Below are 21,984 nucleotides of genomic sequence, written 5' to 3' on the forward strand. Positions count from 1 at the left end.
TCTCCACCTTTGTTTTTCACCCCGCTCAGACTGCGAGAGACAAAATGGCGGCCGACACTTCCTGGTTTCGACCGATTCGAATGTTTACCGACATCTAACAACCAATCAGAATTGCGCTCGCGCACGGCAGGGTGCGCGCACAGTGCGGGCACGGTGCGCGCGTATAGATATTGATATGGTTTTAATTGCTATTTTCTCAGGAAATACTGAACAGATTTACACCAGACCTGCAAAAGGCACTTCCTTGACCTTATGGCTACCTCTCTGCCAAATTTCACGTAATTCTGTTCAGCCGTTCGGGCTGTGGCTGCGACTAAAGTTCCTACGGAAAAATGCATGGGGAAAACGCGTTTTGGGACCCCCCCTTTTCTCGGCCCCCGCTTGACGAATCACCCCGAGACTTTCAGGGTAGGAGCTGAGCGGAGCGTCCCATTAGTTTTGAAAATTTCGTGAGGATTCGTCAACCGGCGCCAAAGTTATTCAAAATAGAATTTTCAGATTTCCTATGGAAACTCGGTCCTAACTATAACTATCTACTGGCGACCGCCAGTAGATAATATATGTATATATGTATATATATATTCACTTAAAAAACCATAGGTTTCACACATGTTATAGTTAGCTGGGCATTTTCCTCGTAAAAAAACAATGAAATTCCCCTGTTATAGTTAGTGCAGGCAACTATAACTCACACGACCGTAATCCGCTGATGATGACGTCAGATATTACATTTATATAGCCATGTCTTCTTCCTTTTTTTTTTAGCTATACATATATTTATTTATTTATTTTCAGAAAGACACATATGTCATCAGTGATGTAATATCTGACGTCATCATCAGCGGATTACGGTCGCGTGAGTTATAGTTGCCTGCACTAACTATAACAGGGGAATTTCATTGTTTTTTTACGAGGAAAATGCCCAGCTAACTATAACATGTGTGAAACCTATGGTTTTTTAAGTGAATTTGCAAGGTTTTTTAAATGCTAATTCCTAACTATAACGTGTGTGAAACCTATGGTTTTTTCAGTGAATTTGTACGGTTTTTTAAATGCTAAGTTACTTTACGCCGTTCGTGCCGTGCACGCACGGTGGGCACGCAGTGCGCTTCGCGCACCGCGCGCCCACTTCACGCAGTTAGTGCCGTGCACGCACGGTGCACTTTGCGCACCGTGCACGCACGGTGGGCACGCGGTGCGCTACGCGCACCGCGCGCCCACGTTTCGCGTTATAGGCCATGTACGCACCGTCCGCACACGGAGGACACATGATGCGCATTGTTTTTAAGGGTTTTGGCATAAATTGGTGAAATCACATATGCCATGCACGCAAGCTGCGCTACGCACAGCTTGCTCACACAGGGGGACTGCTATTGCTATTTTTTTTTTTAGTATTTATAGCGTGCGCGCACGCTGCGCGAACTATGTGGATATTTTTTTAATTTCAATAGTGCCCGCACCCTACGCGCACTCGGCGTTTTTTCAAAAAAAATTAAAATGTTTTAATTACTCTTGGGGGACCGCATGGGACCTGTTGACCCCTGCTAGGGGGTCAGGAACTGTCCAGCCTGCCCCCTTTACATGTTTTTCTCCTTTCTGTTTCACCCCCCTCTCAATGCGAGAGACAAAATGGCGGCCGACACTTCCTGGTTTCGACCGATTCGAATGTTTACTAAGATGTAACAACCAATCAGAAGTGCGCTCGCGGACTGCCGAGTGCGCACACCCAGCGCGCACGCTGCGCGCGTACAGATATATATATTGATTTAAATGCTATTTTCTCAGAAAATACTAAACAGATTTACACCAAACCTGCAAAAGGCACCAAACGGACCTTATGGCTACCTCTCTGCCAAATTTCACGTAATTCTGTTCAGCCGTATATGTATATATATATATATATATATATATATATATATATATATATACATATATACATATATATATATATATAGAGAGAGAGAGAGAGAGAGAGAGAGAAAGAAAGGTAGCTAGGATGGGATAGAAGAGAAGGGAAATGCAAAGGATAGAGGACAGGACAAAGACATGGAAATTGAATATAATCAAGGTTCAGATTCATATGTAAAACTAAAAAGACTTTTGCTGGCATGTTGTTTAAAAGTTTGTGGCTGCTCATTTGTGGTCATTAAGGGGCCGATGCCTGGCATCTTTGACAGCACTTCAGAAGGGAAAAACAAATACGTGCTCAGTGTCGTGGCCCACTGGAGGGAAATGAATCCTTTTAAACATTCAACACAAAGCAGAACCCACTAGAGGGTAACGAATGAACTCTGATTGGAACCACAAGTCCCAGCCTGCAATGAGAAATTATGCAATATGCGAGGCCCACTGGGGGTATTTAAATGAGCAGGCTATCATCGGAGCAATCTGCTGAATGCTGAAAAGAATCCATGACTAAGAGGCACGAAGCCTCGAAACGCGTCGGATGGGATGAAAACTTTTAACATGAACACTGCAGCTCGTTTTCCTTGTTAATTAACCGGAAGGTTCTTCTGAAGTCGAGTGCACTCTCATTGCTCCGGGCAATTTGGTGAAAATGTTTACACGGCAGCCCAGCCGTGGAGAGTTGCACCATTTCCCAAAATTGAATGGAAAGGCTGCGAACAGGAACTATGCCTGGCATCTTTGACAGCACTTCAGAAGGGAAAAACAAATACGTGCTCAGTGTCGTGGCCCACTGGAGGGAAATAAATCCTTTTAAACATTCAACACAAAGCAGAACCCACTAGAGGGTAACGAATGAACTCTGATTGGAACCACAAGTCCCAGCCTGCAATGAGAAATTACGCAATATGCGAGGCCCACTGGGGGTATTTAAATGAGCAGGCTATCATCGGAGCAATCTGCTGAATGCTGAAAAGAATCTATGACTAAGAGGCACGAAGCCTCGAAACGCGTCGGATGGGATGAAAACTTTTAACATGAACACTGCAGCTCGTTTCCCTTGTTAATTAACCGGAAGGTTCTTCTGAAGTCGAGTGCACTCTCATTGCTCCGGGCAATTTGGTGAAAATATACATATATACATATATATATATATATATATAGAGAGAGAGAGAGAGAGAGAGAGAAAGAAAAGGTAGCTAGGATGGGATAGAAGAGAAGGGAAATGCAAAGGATAGAGGACAGGGCAAAGACATGGAAATTGAATATAATCAAGGTTCAGATTCATATGTAAAAATAAAAAGACTTTTGCTGGCATGTTGTTTAAAAGTTTGTGGCTGCTCATTTGTGGTCATTAAGGGGCCGATTCCGATCCGGGTCGGAAGGGCACCGAACGCGATCCGGCCGGAAAAACTAAGCACCGTATGCGTGTTTTCCACCCGACTCGTACAGCTGTATGAGCGAGCAAGTACGATGCGAGCTACATGAAATTCACCGACCGATTCGTTTCCGGGTCCGAACCGCTCCGTACGTCTCGGCCGGAAGCTAACCGGGGCGTGCAATGAATGCGATTCACGACCAAGCCAGTACGATGCACGCGTCGGACAGCCTGTGCGAGCCGGAGTGTCCGGCTCGCAAATCGTCCGGGTGGATGCCTTTGGGGGTCCGCGTCGGACTCCTGTCACCCGCAGCCCCACGACTCGGACACAGGGGGAGACCCATGGGTCTTCCCAACACACGCGTACTCACTGTAGGGGGCGCACTTGTCCGTGACATACCCATTCAGTCAATGGGAGCCCATGTACGCGTCGTATGACCGGCTCCCATTGACTTCTACGGGAGTCTGACCGAACCGAGTCCGACAGCATACGGCTGCATCGTACTCGCTCGGTCGGACTGCAGGACTCCGGCTCGGTCGGAAAACACTCCGGATCCGGCTTGGTCGGAGTGCTTTCCGACCCGGATCGGAATCGGCCCCTAAGTGTTACACCAAAGTAATCATAGTTAGAGACCTCTTCCAACAGTTTCAGTTCTCCAGTTAGAGTTTGATTTCATCTTGCCAGGAGATATGACTTTAATCTCGTGGCAATTCATATCTAATTAATTCTTGTCAACATAATTGGTAATGTCATTCTGCAATTTCTGCAGGGGTTTCAGAGTTTACCTACAATTACTTTACCATCTGCACACCTTAAGTTGTACATATTCTGGTTGCCAATCTTTCATTGAACTACCCGCTCACCTGCCAAATGAACTGGCATCACTGTTACAAACACACTCAAGAAAACTGGGGCCAGAGGTTGCCCCAGCTTTGATCATTAACCATTTAATTATTAAACTGGGCATCTGCTTGAACCGGTTTTCTCCTTGTTTGAGCAAATCAATTGCACCCGCCTTCTCCTTTACCTTGGAACGGTCATGTCACTGTCCCCTTTCTCCTTTCTTTGCAGACTCTGGCTTAACCCCCATCGAGTATTTCAGCTGTGACCTTTCATCTTTGGATTAACATCTAGCAGCTCTTTCCGTGCATGGGATAAGGAAGCACTGCACCTGGGGGGGGGGTCATTTGAATTTCGCAGGTGACCCAGCAGCCAGCCAGGATGGTGGAGGCATTTATTTCTGGTGCCACCCTATGCAGATTTGCCTGCCGTATTTGGAGATCCCTATCTGCCTGGCAGGGATCTTTGTGATGGAAGTGCACCAGCCAGTGAAGAGGATCCATTTTTGTTAGATCTGAATGACCAGTGCGGTGCCATGCTAATGAGGTCCGCTCAGAGGTCAACTTAGCTTTCCAGAAACAAATCCCCCATAAGGGATTTTATTTATGAAAAATGAAAAACAAAGGCTCAGGAGCAGAGGGAGTTTTGCCTACCTTAGTCTCGAGTAGACAAGAGTTTTTATGCTAATGTGTTTTTGAATGTTTCCACGGCCAGTGCAGGTAAGGGCAGTGAGGCGGTGGGGCCAGGTGGGGGGTATTTCCACAGATGACGATGAGGGAAAATGTAATATTTATTTAATTTTCCCTCGTGGTCGTCTGTTGAATTCTCCCCAAACCCCCCATCCCCAGCACGGCCCACCGCTCTTACCTGCACCAGCCGCGGCTGGTATTGTCCAACCACTTTAAAAGAAAGCAGAGTTCTGATCAGGGTCAAAGGCAAAGACACAATCAAAGTAATTGGAGGGGTGCTGGGTTCTAAGAGCAAAAGTGGACTATCACTGTGGAGTGAGGAAGTGTTCATTAAAGAGTTATGTCCAAAGACATTCTCGGTGGGAGTTGGTCTTCTGTGGCAGGTTCATCCAGGCCCTATCACCAACCAACCAAATAGGGTACATATTTCATAGACGCTGGATATACCATATGATAAAAAACACAGAAATTCACTGAAAAATGGTTGCAAACAAGTAATTGTTACCTTTAAAACTCATACATTCACTTAAAAAACGACAGCTAAAGTGCAGTTGTGGTTATGAATTAAAACCACTGAAATTTGCAAGCTTTGTTTAGCTCTGCAATGATTACTCATAAATCAGCAATGCAAACCTTAACCTGCACACCAAATCCAGTGCTTCAGAAAAAAAAACCTGCTGAACATGCCTTGTCATTTTGGGAGAAAATATGCAGCGCTGCCTCTTCCCCTTTTTAGACTTAACTGCTACTCATAATAACCCCAAGAAGTACTTTAGGTCCTACTTACCCTTTTTCCAGGATCAAAGCAGTGTCTTCTTCACTAATAAAAGGAGCTTGCTGAATATGACTCCATTAGGATTAGGTAGATGGGTGCTTTATCATCCTAAAACAGAAAACATGTTAAAAAGGTATTAATTCACCACTTTACTTGTGCATTGCTGGTTAATTTTATCTCAAATAAAAAACTGCACAGTGATACACGTGTCAATAGATGTAAAGCTCACATTGTTGTACTGTTTAATGTTGTATCAAAGAACTGCACAGCTTTCAGCAGAACATATTAGAACATCTCACATGTATACAACATGGCATAGGTATGCCTTCTAGTAGGCTATGATGATGCTACTAAAGTGCTTTTGCCAGGATGTCCCACATGCTCACTCAGCAGTACAGATATAAACTACCTTACCACACAAACTTACACACATACAGATAATGCTTTATAGTTGGCTATAATCAAACTGCCAAAAGCACAATGCATGTTATAGATTCACGACCATCTATACTAATAATTTTGCTCTAACCAGAAGTACACATTAGGAAGACATCCTGACACCCATATGCACCCAAAATGGCATCAAGCAATATGGCTGACAAAGCATTACCACTCAAGAGCATCTGCTATTCGCAGGATCATACATCCATGAAGCATTACCTACAAGTGAGCACACATTTGCATGTACAACATACCATCAAAGCTATATTGTTGGCTATCGAAATAGGTCATAAGAGCAGTCTGCTTTGTCCAAGCAGTGGACAATCATTCACACCAGTGGAACAAAATAAGTTACAATATCTGTTGGAAAGTGGGTTATTGGTAAGGATAAGTATGAGCCTATCATTAGTAATAACGCCACCTACGCAGTATAGGGTCCAGTAAAGGTCTTAGTAAATTAGCCCCTTGGTCAACCCTTGGTAGCTGACTACGAGCAGTCAGGCCTAACTTAGGAGACAGGAGTGTAAAGCATTTAAAAACATCAATACATCAATAAGTAAGTCACAACAAGCAATAAAAATCCCACATCAATTTATAAAAATAGGAAAATAAATTATGAATAAATAGACACCAAAATGACAAATATCCAATGTAGGGAAGCGGAGATATGCAGATTTAAGGATTAACTACTTTATAGTGCTTAAAAAGATATAGCACCACTCTGGGGCATCTGGACGTACTTGACCGGGACAAAGTCAAAGTTTGAGGCCAACTGCGATGGAGTTCTTGTCAGATACACTAAGCGGGAGACACCTGTCAAAATTTTACTTCACACTTAGAAACGTCTCTGGAGCTTTTTCTTCCAATGCCGAGCGACCCTCCACAGCAGGCCGGATTCGGTGAGAGTTCACCGGCTTGACTTTCTGTGAGGCCCCGGTCAAATCCTGGAAGTCTGGAGCTCCATAGCTTTCAGTGGGATGAACCTGAAATCCTAGCTGGGACATGGTTGAAGGTAGTCGACTTGACTCTCGATGTTGGGTCAGCCACCTCATGGAGCTTTTTCATTTAAGTTCTCCAAACTTCTCCAAACTTCAGAATGTCCATCCTGAAGGTCTCCTTGTAGGTTAAAAGTGTCCAAATCACCAATCCAAAGGTCTGGAATCTCCTAGATGGTCTCTGGGATGTCTGGACTACAATCCCCACAATGCACCTTGCCAAATCCTTAAAGGTCCACTGGATGCATGGGGACTCTTGGTAGAGATGATGCAGGTGGACTCCGTTAACCTGTAGCTTGCAGGGAGTTTGCTCCTTATTCCCTCTTGAAGTGAGGTACAGTTCCCAGGGCTGTACTACCAAATTGTGCAACATGTATAGTCATTCAGAGTGCAGGCCTTTGGGTGCAGATCCAGATTCCAGCAGGGTTGCTCTTCTCCTTGTAGTCTCAGGCAGCAGATCTGAGAGACTATGCAGCACTCATATATTTATTCAGTGTTCTGGGGTAACAAGCAGGGGGCGCCCCTGTCCAATGAAATGCTGTCCAATTAAATGCTGGATGCCACCCAAAAGCATGACAACCTCCTCAAAAGTGTGGCATCTTCTTGTCCCACAAGCACTGCACTTCCAAAATCCAACTTGGATGATTTCTCTCCAGTGTGGCTACTTTCCATTAGCTCTCCTCCCCTTGACCTCTACAAATTCCTGCCCTAAGCCTGCCATCTGGCCGGGGCACAGGATGTGGGGGTAGGTATACCTGGCATTCCTTACTGATCTGCTCTCTATTTGAGCACAGTTTGATTTACCCAGCCCCCTCTTTATGACCTATCCTCCTCAGCTTCAGAGCTCACTCCATCAGAAAACCTATTCTTCGGCCAGGCCACTTATCACCTAATCAAAACAGCCTGGCTAAGCTTGTTTAGGCTGACCAATCAGCAGAGCCCGCTAGAAGGCTGGATTTTGGCTTACCGAAGAGAAAGTTCAATAACTTCTCTCCTGTACCAGTTACGATAACTTCAACAGTGGCAAGTTGTTGGATTAATCAATACCAATCTTTTAAGCCCTTTAATATTATTTTTTTCTCCTTTTCTAGCCATAGTTATACCTAAATAATATGTCAGCCTATAGAGCTAAGTATCTACAATGGGGAACACTTGAAATGGGCAGTTGTTCCCTCACAGGGCATATAAAACATCTTCGATAAGGTCCTGCTTATAGTCCTTTGCCCCCCTCCTACCACTGGGACAACTAGGGGAGACCTTGGGGGTGCCTAATATGTAACAATAAGGTAAATTGTCACTATTAAAGTGCCCATACCACCAAAGTCGAGTTTTCATACAATTTACTTTTAAAGACAGTCTGCAAAGCTAAGCTGCCTTTGAAATGACAGCAGGCACTCAGCAGTGCTGGGCCTCTAAACCTCTATGTCCTATCAGAATCTAGGGACATATAGGTCGTTTAAACCCCCTAGCTCTATTATCTACTAGTTACATATAGGGTCTGTCAATACCAATTGGGAGAATTTACTTTTATAGACAGGCTGCAAGGCAGTACTGCCTTTAAAGGATCAGCAGGCACACAGCAGCGCACACATGCAAGTGCAGGAAATCTGCTGGGCCTCTAAACCTCTATGCCCTATTATATACTAGTGACTTATAGGTAGAATGTACCCCCTGGCCCTCTTATCTACTAGGGACGTATAGGGTCTGTCATTGTCAATTGTAAGTGTACCCTATTACATGTACCTTTTTAAACAAAGCACTGGTCCTGGGCCTGGTTAGCAGAGCTCAGGGTATTGTCAGAGTCAGTTACCACCAGAATCATTCAGCAAAAATTGGGGGTAGACAAGAGGAAAGGAATACTATCCAACAATATCCTTCCTGTACACTTTGACATTCCCAGAGCATTACAAGGATTCTTATCAGGATTAGACGTTTTTCTAGTTTTCACAATTCAATCAAGTATAAACACAAAAAGTTGATGAGAAAGACAGAAACATATTGAGAAGGCGACCAGACACCGAAAGCACTAGAGCGCCATACACATAATAATAGTGTGGAATACTGGTAACTACTTTTATGTCTCAAGCTCCTTGAAGCGGCTCTATCCTGCTTGTTAACCAAAGACTATCGCCATCAGATACAGTTCCCCAAGGATTTTTATTGCACTATCAATCAAAGAGATGTACTTTAAAACCAAACCATACGTTTTGCGACACTCATTACTATCTCTAAGTAATTGAATTATTTGGTATTTATTTTGTATTCTGTTGCAGTCTGCACTCTGTCACCCAGCTCCCAAAACTTGGCACGTGTTTTCCATTATTTGAAACCTCAGGAGCTGCCGAACACTTATTAGAGATGGCATTACAAGGCAGTCCTTAATTTAAACAGGTGGCTTTCGGTGCTTGGCACTGGCACTTAATTGTCAGCACCTGCACTTGTGACAGTCTGCCACATTGTGGCGTTGTCTGGTAAATTTAGAGATTAACCAGACATGGCCACAACAAAAGTTAATTATCAATTCAATATACGTTAAAAAAAGGACTATTAGCTGCCGCTTAAGCCATTCTTACAGCTTTGGGGTCCTGGAATAGTCTGAATTGTTACGCTTGTATGAGTGTGATGGTTAGCAGTTGTGTTGCTACTCTCATTGGCAGCACTGGCAGGGGCAATGTACGGTGCAAGCTGCAGCGGCCTCCTGACAAGAGCCTGGCACTTATGTTTTTTTACAAACTCAGCACTGTTCAAGGTTACATTTTTATCACATTATCACCTTGCTAGTAATTTGTGAGCAGCTACCAGTGGTATTTTCCTCATTGATTGCAAAATAATCTTTACTGTTTGAGCTACAGTCAATGCAAATCTAAATACATAGCTTGTTTGGGCGCAGCTCCATTACACAGGCTCAAAACAAAGATCGTTTGCAATAATATGAGCAGTCATTGTCTGCTAATGTGTGCCCATTATGGTATAAGTGCTTTCAGAATTACAAGAGCAACTGTCATTATTCAATGTTTTTACAGTTCTCCAGCTGCACGGATTTCTATTAGATTTTCCTATCCTGCAGTGCACACTATAACATTAGAGTGGCATCCACTACTGGTTAAACTTGACACATTCACCCAACATTCAAACTCACTCTCCTTACTGCACGACTCAAGTTGAATCAGGCTCCTGTCTGCGATGGAAACCTGGCGGCCATTTTGAGAGTCAACGACGGCTACTGAGCGTACTCCATGACATTCTCCAATGACATTACTGTTGGCAGATTATGCGCTATGCAAATTGCATCTTCAACAATATTGGGTTCATCCAGACTTTGATTTGCAAAAGTGGTCCAAAAGGCCCGATGCTGAACACATCAAGAATAATTAGGTTAATAGACATTGACTGGTCCACGTTATTTGTAGAGATTCTGATCTCAAATTTGCTATTCATTGTCCCAAATAGAAAAATCAATCATATTTATTAATTCCAGGTTCGACTGTGTCGAGAAGACACCACAGTCTCGTGGATGGTGGATACAACTGATTTATTAAAGACGTAAATACGTATACAATACATCAACAGAGGAATGGTACAGCTGGCAAATGATACTCCGCCCACACTCCACATTTAAGACCTACTACATTCAACATTGCAGTAGAATATGAATTATTTAACCATTAGTTGGTGTGACATTGTATATGGCTTTGATGCGATAGCCTCCTCCTCTGACCACCAAATCAGAGTATTTTAGATCACTGCTCGGATTCATGCGCCACACTCTACTAATTAATGCTGGTGTGACGTGGTCACAAGGAAACGTATTGGGATAATTTTTGGGGAGAGGATGTAGCCTAACAGCTAGAATGGTCGACCTCACAGCTGGGGAAGTGGGTTCGAGTCTCGGCAAGGAAGCTCAACTTCATCTAATTCTGGGCAAATCACTTAATCCCCCCATGCCTAACAAAATGAATGTTTCCGTCTGTAATGCAACTGGTGCTTATGTAAAGCGCTCTGATATCTTCTGGTCAAGTTTGCACTATATAAAACTACAGAAAAAAAAAAAGCTGAGTGGAAATAATGCTGTCCTTTTCACTTCCTATGTCTAAGTTAGTTTGTATAGACTCAACATGGATGCTTAGAAAAGATCATATAGATTCGTCCCATTGCACAAAAGCATGTCCTTGGGACAATCTTACAATCAGACACGCCAAGGTTAAATCTCAATGTTCTTATTGTGTGTTGGGGTTGAGATGTAACAGAACAATCCACTTATACAAAAGCATACCCGCTTCTCAGAGCCAAAAGGGTAAAAAATAAAGACACAAGCAAACGCACTGAAGGACTGAATGTGTAGGTTGCACTGATACCTTCTCCGCATATAAAAAGTACAACAGACAAACATGCAAACATTGAGGAAGCATACGGGTGCTTGGTTTGTTACACTTCAACATTGCTCTAACACACAATCACACACATATCACAAACTTATCATCATTAGCATATTAACAAGCACATGCGTACCAAAGCCTTTGTGCCACACTCTAGGTTCATAGTTGTACAAGAGGCTGTAGCTATCACTGTACCAGAGACATGTGTCATGAGCTTACCAAAAAGATGCCCCTCTATTTGTTGTATTCATTAGTGTGGCAGAACACATGCCCATCCCAGTTTCAGAGAGTGTGGTCATTGTTATAGGAGTACATATGTTAATGGCTATGCCATTTAATATATTCGAAACTATGTTGTGAGGTGGTTTTCTCCTTTGGTGCTCTTAGCTGTGCTGACCAGCACCCCTGCTTATTTTGCAGACAAGCTCACCATCTCTGGTGTTTCTCACCAGGACACCATCAGACTGCAGACTAAAAAGTAAACAAGACAACAGGTCTTTTCCTATATGCATAAAGGATCTGGAACAACACCCCCCATACCCATCAGGGCCACCCCAATGCTGCTTTACATTTTAGAAAGAGTTTAATATTTACTTCTTCAAAGAACACTACATCGCAATGCATTAACAGTCCACAACCCAGATTCTTCTTCTTTTACTCAGCAGTTGTAAGCTTGCCTTTGTCCATGTACACCACTTCGCTGCTTTTTGGCTAGGTCCTCACTACAGAACAACCATATACATACATAAACGAACCATGGAATAAAACAGCAGAGAAAGAAAAACCAACAGGAATACCTTTTAAACCATCAGAGATCCCACATTGAATTTATGTATGAACCAAAGGTTTGATTTCCAAACTCTAGTCCTGTTTTACCACTTCCTGGAATCCCTGCAGAAGGAGCACAGCTAATGAGAAGCAAGGTTTTATTTCCTTGGGGAGCGCTAGGTGGCGCACGCGCAAGATGGCTGCACTAACGTGAGGGTCCTGCAGCTCGGCGCCAAGAGTCGTTATTTATCCTGCCCATATGCATCTGTAACGGTAAGGACTGCAGCAATCAAGAGTCCAAAGACAGCTGGGACTCCGGTGCGAGTTTGAACTCGATAGCACTCTCCTGGCTGCCGCTGCAAGACCATTCTCACCACATTGCTGCGGCCGTCTGAGTAGCTCGGAACAGCAGGCAAGCGGGCGCGGCTCCCACGGCTCCCACGTGGTGGCTAGGCCTTCCTGGATGTAACTTGAAGGGTCCTACACCGGGGGCAGTAAAGCCGTATCTCGCGGCTCTTCACCGCTGCTAGACCAGCACGACTCCTGACGCCAAACGGTGGTGAAATCGGGAGGAAATTCGAATTGGCTCCAGAGGACGCGTAAGCGGTAAGAGGCACGATTCATCGGAAGAGCTCGTGAGACCCCTTCCCTCACTGGACATAATGGACGACCACACCAGCCATTAATGCGCTACGAAGTGCACTGCATGGGACTATTCTGTGGGACCGTGTTCACAATAGTGGGACAATCTGCATCTAGGCGCTGTCCCCGCAATACTGCCACCATCTCCGCTTCATGCTTTAAAGAGGGGACACGCACACAGCGCTGGGCCCCCCTAGCCTGCTGCTAACAACGCCACTGACATATACCTGAATCGTGGAAAGCGTGAGGGCACAGTGCTTACAGAAATCTGCATGTCCAGGGGGTGCTGACATTTAGCAAATTACATGCACTGTGTTCTGACCATAACCGCAGCACCGGGACAGTAGGTCCCCTTGCTGCACGTTTCCTGAGGAGAAAAGAGAAGAAACATTGGAAAAACAAGTGTATTAGACACTACTGACACTGTAATACACTCGAGGGACGACATCACTGCGGTCTGCACTGACGCTCCTTGCTGAGGCCCACAATGGGGAAACAAGACACAAGACAACCACGACTCACATTTGAGGCCAAGAAAAATACTCGCATACAACAGGACGAACAAGGCGCGACCGGGGGGATGCCACTCAAGATTCCTCCACTATGCAGACGAGGACATGAAATCTATCCTGCAAGAGGTCAGACAACGCTTCGCCACCATAGCTGATAAAATGGACAGCATGTCAACGCAGATGGACGCCATTGTTCATAAACTCGAGGGTCACGAGGAACGCATCAAGGAGACAGAGCGCCGCATCTTGGACACTGAAGACACCACCTCTCAGGTTAAAACACATGTCGCACAAATGGACAAACTTTTGAAACTAATAGCGGCCAAAAATGAAGATTTAGAAGGGAGAAGCAGGCGCAATAACATCCGCGTCCTCGGTATTCCGGAAAGCACCAATACCGGAAAAATGGAAGAGTACATCGAAAAACTGCTGTTGACGTCTATTGGTGCAGCGTCCTTTTCACCCCAGTTCATCGTTGAGTGCGCGCACTGCACTTTGGGGCCACGGCCGCCACCGTGGAGCACGCCTCAGCCCATTTATCGCAAGACTCTTGAACTATAGGGACCGGGACGTAGCACTTCGAGTGGCAAGAAACAAACAACTGAATTTCGATGGCATCACGTTTTCCATATATCCTGACTTCACAGCTACAGTGCAAGAAGAGAGATGCAAATTTAGACCCGCAAAAAACAAGCAGCGACAGGCCCAAATAGACTAGGCACTGCTATACCTAGTGCGCCTCAGGATTACTCACCAAGGCAAGCTTCACTAAACCACAACAGGTGGACGATTTTTTAAAACATCCTAAACGCACCAACCGAAATCCTGGTTCATCTAATACATCTCCACGATCCACCTCACCGACTGAAGAGTCTGATCCACATTGAACGCTTGCCAGTTACCAACCACGCGTTCAAGAGAAACGACAAACCACAGCGGAATCCGGAGAATCCTACCTTACACAAAAATTCCCCAAATGTCTTACTCTGTACATTACAACGTCATCGGGTGACATTGTGGGTCTTTAATCTAATGAAGCGCCGGGCACCCTCTGCCCTCTCTGAGATCATTCACACCAAATACCATGATCTCTGAAGGCAAGGTGTACCCGTCCCAGCACCTAGGGGTTCCCCCCAGCGGGCAATCTCCCACTGTTTTCAACTGCATACTATGTGCAGCATATATTGTTTTGATGTTGGGACCTAGGGAGGCGGGTGGGGAATGTACTACTGGCATGTTGGGGCTGCTTCAGTGGGAGGGGGAGGGAAGGGGGGGTTGTTTCCAGTTTCAGCACGATCACAGCACAGCAGAATAGCCCGAAAAGTAGTTCCATGTCCATAATTACATTCACTGAGCAACTATTGAGCCACTTACCGCAAACTTACTGGACCCACGACTGGCACAATATCTTCTGGGAAAATAAAAATCCTCACTTGGAACGTCAGGGGGCTACGAGATCCACGGAAAAGGCGCCAGATATTAGCCTATCTAGATAGACACCAAAACAACATAGCAATGCTACAAGAAACATTAATCCCACATATAATCATAATTTTGCACATAAATGGGACGACCATAGAATTTTCTCATCCTATTCATCATATGCTAGAGGGACAGCCATTATCATCAAAAAACAAACACCATTCGTTCTGGCTGGTGCAATCAGTGACCCTGACTGGAGATACTGACTCGCATGGGGACGACTGGGCACAGATTCTGTAAAGCTTACATGTTGTTATGGCCCCAATGTAGACAACCCAGATTTCTTCGCGACCCTATGGGGCAAGATAGTGGATATAGGTTCCACTCACATAATTTGGGGGGGATTTTAATGTAGCACATCGACCGTTCCAACCCTGCCTGAAATCATTTCACGAAATCCTGTGCAGCCCTACAAGGCATAACCAAAGCTGGCTTCCTCATCGACGCATGGCGGCACACACACCCGCACAAGCATGAAGGCACACATTTTACTACACAGGCGGCATCATGGGCGCGTCTGGATTACTGGTTTCTTTCACGGGGACTTGGCCTGCCATAACGAGCGTCACACACTTGGCGCGCACATATTCCGACCACTCTCCAGTTTTATTGACACTGGTTTCACCACGCTACGGCACCACACGCTCTGGATGATGACTGCAACCCTCAACGCTATTAGACACAGTTTTCCATAATGAATTAGAAGAAGAAATACAGGACTTTTTCCACAGAAATAGGGGCTCTGTGGAGGAAGTGGGAACCATTTGGGAGGCCTTTAAAGTTGCCATTTGGGGTATTTACATATCCAAGAGTGTGGGGGTACTTAGGAACATACAAAACACACTGAGGAAACTTGAGACCGAGCTAAAGGCATTGGAGATACAACTTTCTACTGGCTCAAATGGAGGGGTCCTGCGTACATTTTGCGAGACACTCTCGGACCACACAGACACCGCCAACCGACAAGCCAAATTCCGGGGCAAATACTAGGTGGCCAGGTGATATGGGGAGGGAGAACGCCCTGGGAAAGCACTAGCAGAGACCATACGAAAGCCGCGATTCTCCAATTACGTCCTAGAAATACACAAGCCGGGAGGGTCTCTCCATCGCGACAAAGCAGACATCCTCAATATATTCACCAGACATTATTCCTCGCTATACACTTCCACTAGAACTGACTAACTAGACCTAGACGAGTATCTTGGCGACGTAGCACTGGGATGGTTAGGAGATGCATAATGCGAATTCTTATGTGCTCCTTTCAAATTAGACGAGGTACTGGAGGTTATAATGCACATACAGTCCGGTAAAGCGGCAGGCATGGATGGCATACCCATCGAATTTTATAACACATACATAGAACAACTAGCTCCCATTCTTCGCGAAGTATATGAAGACTCCCTGGAATCTAATACGCTCCCCCCTTCTATGAGGGAAGCACTGGTAACCTCACTGCTCAAACCTGGAAAATCACCAACCAACTGTGACTCGTATAGACCACTCTCCCTGATTAACTGTGACACTAAAATCCTAGCCAAACTCATAGCCAACAGGCTCAATCTCCTCATGGATAAACTGGTCTTTCCTGACCAATCAGGCTTCATACCCGGGAGGGCAACTACCTATAATTTGAGGACCCTTTTTACAGTTCTTAATAATGTAGCACCGGAACTCCCCTTGGCTGCGGTCTTTCTTGATGCCACTAAGGCATTTGACTCAGTCGAATGGGATTATATATTTGGGGTAATGCAACGAATGGGCTTCCCCCCTCTATTTCTCTCATGGATAAAGCTTCTCTATCAACGACCAACAGCCAAGGTTCTCATTAACGGTCACATATCCCAAGCTTTCGACATTTCTAGAGGCACCAGGCAAGGCTGCCCCTTATCGCCCTTACTCTTCGCCCTAGCGGTAGAACCACTAGCGGCTAAACTCCGGCAACACCATCAAAACAGGGCACTCCGCTGCAATTTACGACAGATTCTCGTGTCTCTCTATGCGGATGATATAACCTTATACATCAGAAACCTGCTGGAGAATCTGAATCCTATTTTACGTGAATTCATCGTATTTGGGAAGCTCTCCGGAATACATATTATTTGGGAGAAATCCAATATTTTCCCTCTCACCACATCAACTATTAGATTCCCCCTAGATTTCCCATCAGAATGGTGTGACACTGACTTGAGATACTTGGGTATTCGCATCTCTCGAGACAGGGAAGAGCTGATGCGCCTTAATTATGGCACAGCAATCGAGCGCATCGGCGAATGCTTCACCTGTTGGTTTGCATTACCGCTATCTTTGGCGGGGCGGGCGTCCCTAATTAAAATGGTTATACTCCCGCAATTACTCTATTTGTTTTTAAATATTCCCTATTACCCCGGGGGATATTTTTTCAAAACACTACGGACTGAAATTATCCGACTGGTATGGGGGGGCAAACAGCCACAATTGCAATGGAACGTCCTCATTACACCCTATGCACAGGGAGGATTTGACATTCCTGATTTTGAATTATATTATCTCAGCGCGCAAGCTCACTATGCTTACTATTGGATACATCCCCCACAGTACATGCCGTAAGTGGCGGCAGAACACTGGTTAGCCGATCCAATACCCATCGAAGGAGTACTTCACACTGTTGTCAACCCGCCAGATAAAGAGCCCACTACACTCACGTATACGATAATGGCCTGGAATCGTATAAACACTATCCTGCAAAAGCCCCATGCTATATTCCCCATCACTCCCCCTTGCATATCACCCCAATATGCCACTCCTAAAAGAGACGGCTTTCCAACTACTCAAAGAACGTATTCACATCACCACATGGGGAGATCTGTATCAGGCTGGCACATTTCGAAATTCTGACCTTATCTTTCGAGAGCACCAGCCAACCCCCCTAGACGTTTTCCTTTATGAGCGTCTCCGACAGGGCTTACACCCCGGAGTTCCCACAGGAACCTCCCTGTCTCACCCCCCTACATTTGATGCTTGGCGCGACCTCCTCGAGGCGACTGGTTTCCATGATATATCACACAACACATAATCAACGGAGGACGTCCCCATGCCCCGCACATGTGTACTGGGATTCAGAACATGGCTATGCATTGTCAGACACCCAATGAACATATTGCTACATGCAGACGGAGCAATTCTCTGCCAGTAGTAGGCTACGCATTATGCACTTCAAATTCCTCCACCGCCTGTACTATACTACTGTTAAGATGCACAAATATAAATTTAGGGATTCGGACTGTTGTGATAGATGCGGGTCCCGAGTGCGGATTTCCTACATCTAGCCTGGGACTGCCCTGGAGTACATGACTACTGGGGGCAGGTTCTGGAAGCCATAGAACAGATGACAGCACTAACTATCGAGAAAACCCCTTTACTTACCTTGCTGGGGTATACCAAGCACATCCCTAAACCACAACACAAATATGTTTCCATAGGACTTCTGATGGCCAAAAGACGCGTTGCATGCCGCTGGGGCAGAGGGAGAGCGCCTAAGTTTAAGGATTGGCTAAATGACGTACTGTATTGCCAGGAACAGCTGTCCCATTATGCAGAGCTACTCCCCAGCGCATCACGACCCAGAAATATATGGGGCCCCCTAACAATCTACCTTTTCACATACCTGAGGACAGTCTTGGCTGACAATATAACACCAAATACGGCTTAAACTTTGTCCCATGAGAGACACAAGATCCAATTGTGGGGTATGCACCAGATACTGTATCTAGAAATCCTCCCCAGGCCGAATATCCAACATGTTGCCACTTGTTATATTCATATCGAGCACTAAGGTATGCCAGACCCCTGACGCTCTGTTGAATAGCCAACTGGCTTCTTTCTATTATATCCTATGTAACTAATGCAAATGCTCTATACAGTAATATAATGTGAGAATGGATTACGAACAGTACATAAAGAATATGTTGAACTACGCAATTGATTATATAATACCATGTTGCACCAAATGGAACAACCAATGTAAAGTCTATATACACAGGTCTGTCTTTGAATACGTACCTTTATGCTCTGTATTGTTACCTTGAAAAATCGTAAAAATAAAATAAAAAAAAGGTTGTATTTCCTTTGCCTAACTGCGGCTGGGAAATCGCTAAATTGAGCTCTTTATCAGGCCTCCCAATCGGTCCTCATTCCCAGTAGCGGCTCGTGGAGGGAGTGCTGCGGAGCGGCAGGGCGGGGGAGGAGCAGTGGGGTAGTAAACTACGGAATTCTGCCGAACACAAATAGATAAATAAAACGAATTTAGTTGCGCGCGCTGCATTGCCTTTGGCAATGCAGCGCACGCAATGAAATTCGTTTTATTTATTTATTTGTTTACTTACCTCTGTTCGGCCGTATCCCGTAGTTTACTAACCCCCACCCTGCTCCTCCCCGCCGTGCCTCACCGCCCCAAAAGCACTCCCTCCACGAGCCGCTACTGGGTAAGGGGCCATAAGAATTTAAGGCCTGATGGAGACCTACATATGCAACATAAGGATTGATTGTTTATCGACAGATAATGAAAGGTGAACTTCGGGTGCTTTGTATACGATTCACCCCTTTTTTCTGAAAGGATTTTGAGATCATGCCGCTGAGAGGTACAATAATGATATTTACCTATTATGCCAGCAGTGTGAGAGGGAAATTTAAAAAGAGAACGCGAAGAAAATAGACGGCTTCGCCGGTTTTAACATGTGCGGAAATCATAGTGAAAACACGTGTGGTAAGAACGTTCTTGGTGGTTGGTGAATACTGAAAGGATTGTGTCTGATCACTACAGGTTGGGCTGGTGTTTAAGGCCATTTCTCCTATGTTATTCTCATTATACAGTATCTGAACTAGGCCCCTTGCGAATTAATCAAAGCCTATTTTTTCTTTGAAGTCTGGATTACCTCGGCTTGGAATTTTGGTAGACCCTTATTCTACACCTGAGGAGTTAGGAAATCTCACTTTGGAGTTTGGTGCACCTATGATGAAATAATACGAAGTGGTTTGATTTGTTCTTTTGAACATATAACACATGATTAGGACTATATTGCTTTAGAAAATTATTTGAGTGGAGACAGCATAACAATGGATAGGGAGACAGGAATGAATCCATATCCTAAGACGGAATTTATTTTTTACAAGATTTAAAAGACAAATTAAAGTTATTAAACTGGAGAACAGTGCTGTATAAGCATATCAAATTTATGTACAAATGAATGTGAAGATAAATGGTCCATGGGAATAATGTAATATATGAAGTTGTTGTCTGTGCTTTTGGATATGTTCACTTATACAATGTTTTTGTGTAATCAAAGGTTTATATTGTTTGTATGTGTTTCATTCTTGTCTATCGAGATTCTAATGTGAATAATCAATAATTACTTTAGAACTAATTTATTGCATGTTGACTATGTAAGAAATAATAACTTGTCTAAGAATATGTATTTCTGTATGTTAACTGTAGTCTGTCTGTTTGATGTTCTAAAGTTTTGTCCAATGCATATTTTTTGACAGCCTTGAAGAAGTCATGTGTGAATGGGGACGAAACGCGTAGGCTGTTTCTTTGGATGTATCAAAAAAGAAATAACGAGGACGTTATAGTTTTCATTCTAAATAGAAAGTATTTGTTTTGCTGTCTCACATGTAAGACAAGTGTCTATAAAGGATGCAAAATATATGCTTGAATATTATATAATTGTATGAGATTGGATTTTTATGTTTCAAGGTATTGTGCTCCTCAAAACTGTGTAGTTGCAGGTATTTAAAATACCATTTTATGTTTTTGCTTCTCGCACTGCGAGAAAGCAGTGGTGTGATGCTCCTCCACCTACATGGAGGAGCCGCCCCTGTACACAGGACCTCTGTAATTATGATGTAGCAGGCAAGACCAATTATACACCAGCGTAAACCACATTATGCGGCAAGAAAAGGCAAGTTTTGTGATAGTGTTACTTCTGTATTTTTTTATTTGTAGGCAGGTCAACACTTTCTGGGCAAAGGGTATACTTCATTAGTACCAGTTTAATACCCAAATAAAGCAATAAGCAATGGAAAGTGGAGCAATAAAGCTTTTCAAACGGCTTTCTATTGCGTGGCAATAAGTGTTGCAGCATGTTTACTAACTTTTATCCATTTGAAATAGAAAACAAAATTGTCTTTTGTTAAAATCTGCAAATTCTGCTGGAGATTAATAATATGGCAAATGCAGGAATCCCATAATTATGTGGAAAACTCTGCACTTGCAAAATGCATAATTGCAGTGGGCCTGGATTGCATCAGATTTATGATAGAGTAATGGGTCTGCCAAACTCTAAATCAGGCGGATAGTTAAGTATAGAATTTGCTGTAAAGAAAGAACATTGAGGTACCACTATTGGTCAATTCATATTCTACATAGAAGTCAGATGTGTAGAGGGGCAGGTGAAAGGAATGTGCTATGAAGGCTAGCCACAAAATGGAATAGATGCATAGAAAAAAGCACAACGCACATCCCTTCCAATTTCAGCTACAACTTAGCCCAGCATACCAGCAGGAAAATCCCTGCACCAGTTTGCAAATAGCTCCTGTGCACAAAGAGGCATGTGGGCAACTCTAAGGAAATCAGAACAGGGGCTTTCTGTATTAGTTTTATCATTGTGGCACCTTTTATTTTCATGAAAGTGATTCGGAATCACTGCCACCACTCATCAGGGAGCTATCTTGGGCCACACCGCATATTTAAGAGTAATAGAATAAGGCGTGAAAGAGTGTCCCCTTTTGGTGGAAGAGAGAGGCAGTAAAACATCAAAATACTCCTGGTCCTCACTGTACTTCATCCCACCGACTGTACTGATGTAGAGCCTCAATGTTTCTAGGCTGCTAAGCAGGTAAACAGACTTTTGACAGCGCTCTTTTAAAACAATATCCTCTCGCTATACTTCCGTGCTTTCTCCCCCGTCTCTGGCATTTCTTTCCTCTGCTAGCTCTCTGTTTTTCTTGTCCTCCCCCTCCTTCTACGCCTCTGCCTCCAAACTGACAAGTCAGAGAACAGCAAACAGCTTCTAAAAGGAAAGATGCAGCCGCATGAAAAATACTTGTGAGTTAATCTGAAAGGATCCCCCGACGCCTTCGGCCAAATGTGCTGCTGCTTTGAAGAAAGCAAACAGGATGCCAGGCTGTGCTGCTGCAGGAATAC

At 44.4% G+C, this 21,984-nt stretch overlaps 1 protein-coding gene across 3 annotated transcripts in view; it reads right to left on the reverse strand.

The window, feature by feature from the left end:
- Positions 1-21,984, reverse strand: part of TAFA2 (TAFA chemokine like family member 2) — a 1,225,759-nt gene that overhangs the window by 988,832 nt on the left and 214,943 nt on the right. For all 3 annotated transcript variants that reach the window (XM_085653346.1, XM_085653345.1, XM_085653344.1), the window contains exon 2: positions 5,601-5,696. The gene's annotated coding sequence lies outside the window, so the exon portion shown is untranslated. The remainder of the gene's footprint in view (positions 1-5,600; positions 5,697-21,984) is intronic.

Source organism: Triturus cristatus, chromosome 4_1, assembly GCF_964204655.1.
Source record: "Triturus cristatus chromosome 4_1, aTriCri1.1, whole genome shotgun sequence".
In the NCBI taxonomy this organism is placed as follows: Eukaryota; Metazoa; Chordata; class Amphibia; order Caudata; family Salamandridae; genus Triturus; species Triturus cristatus.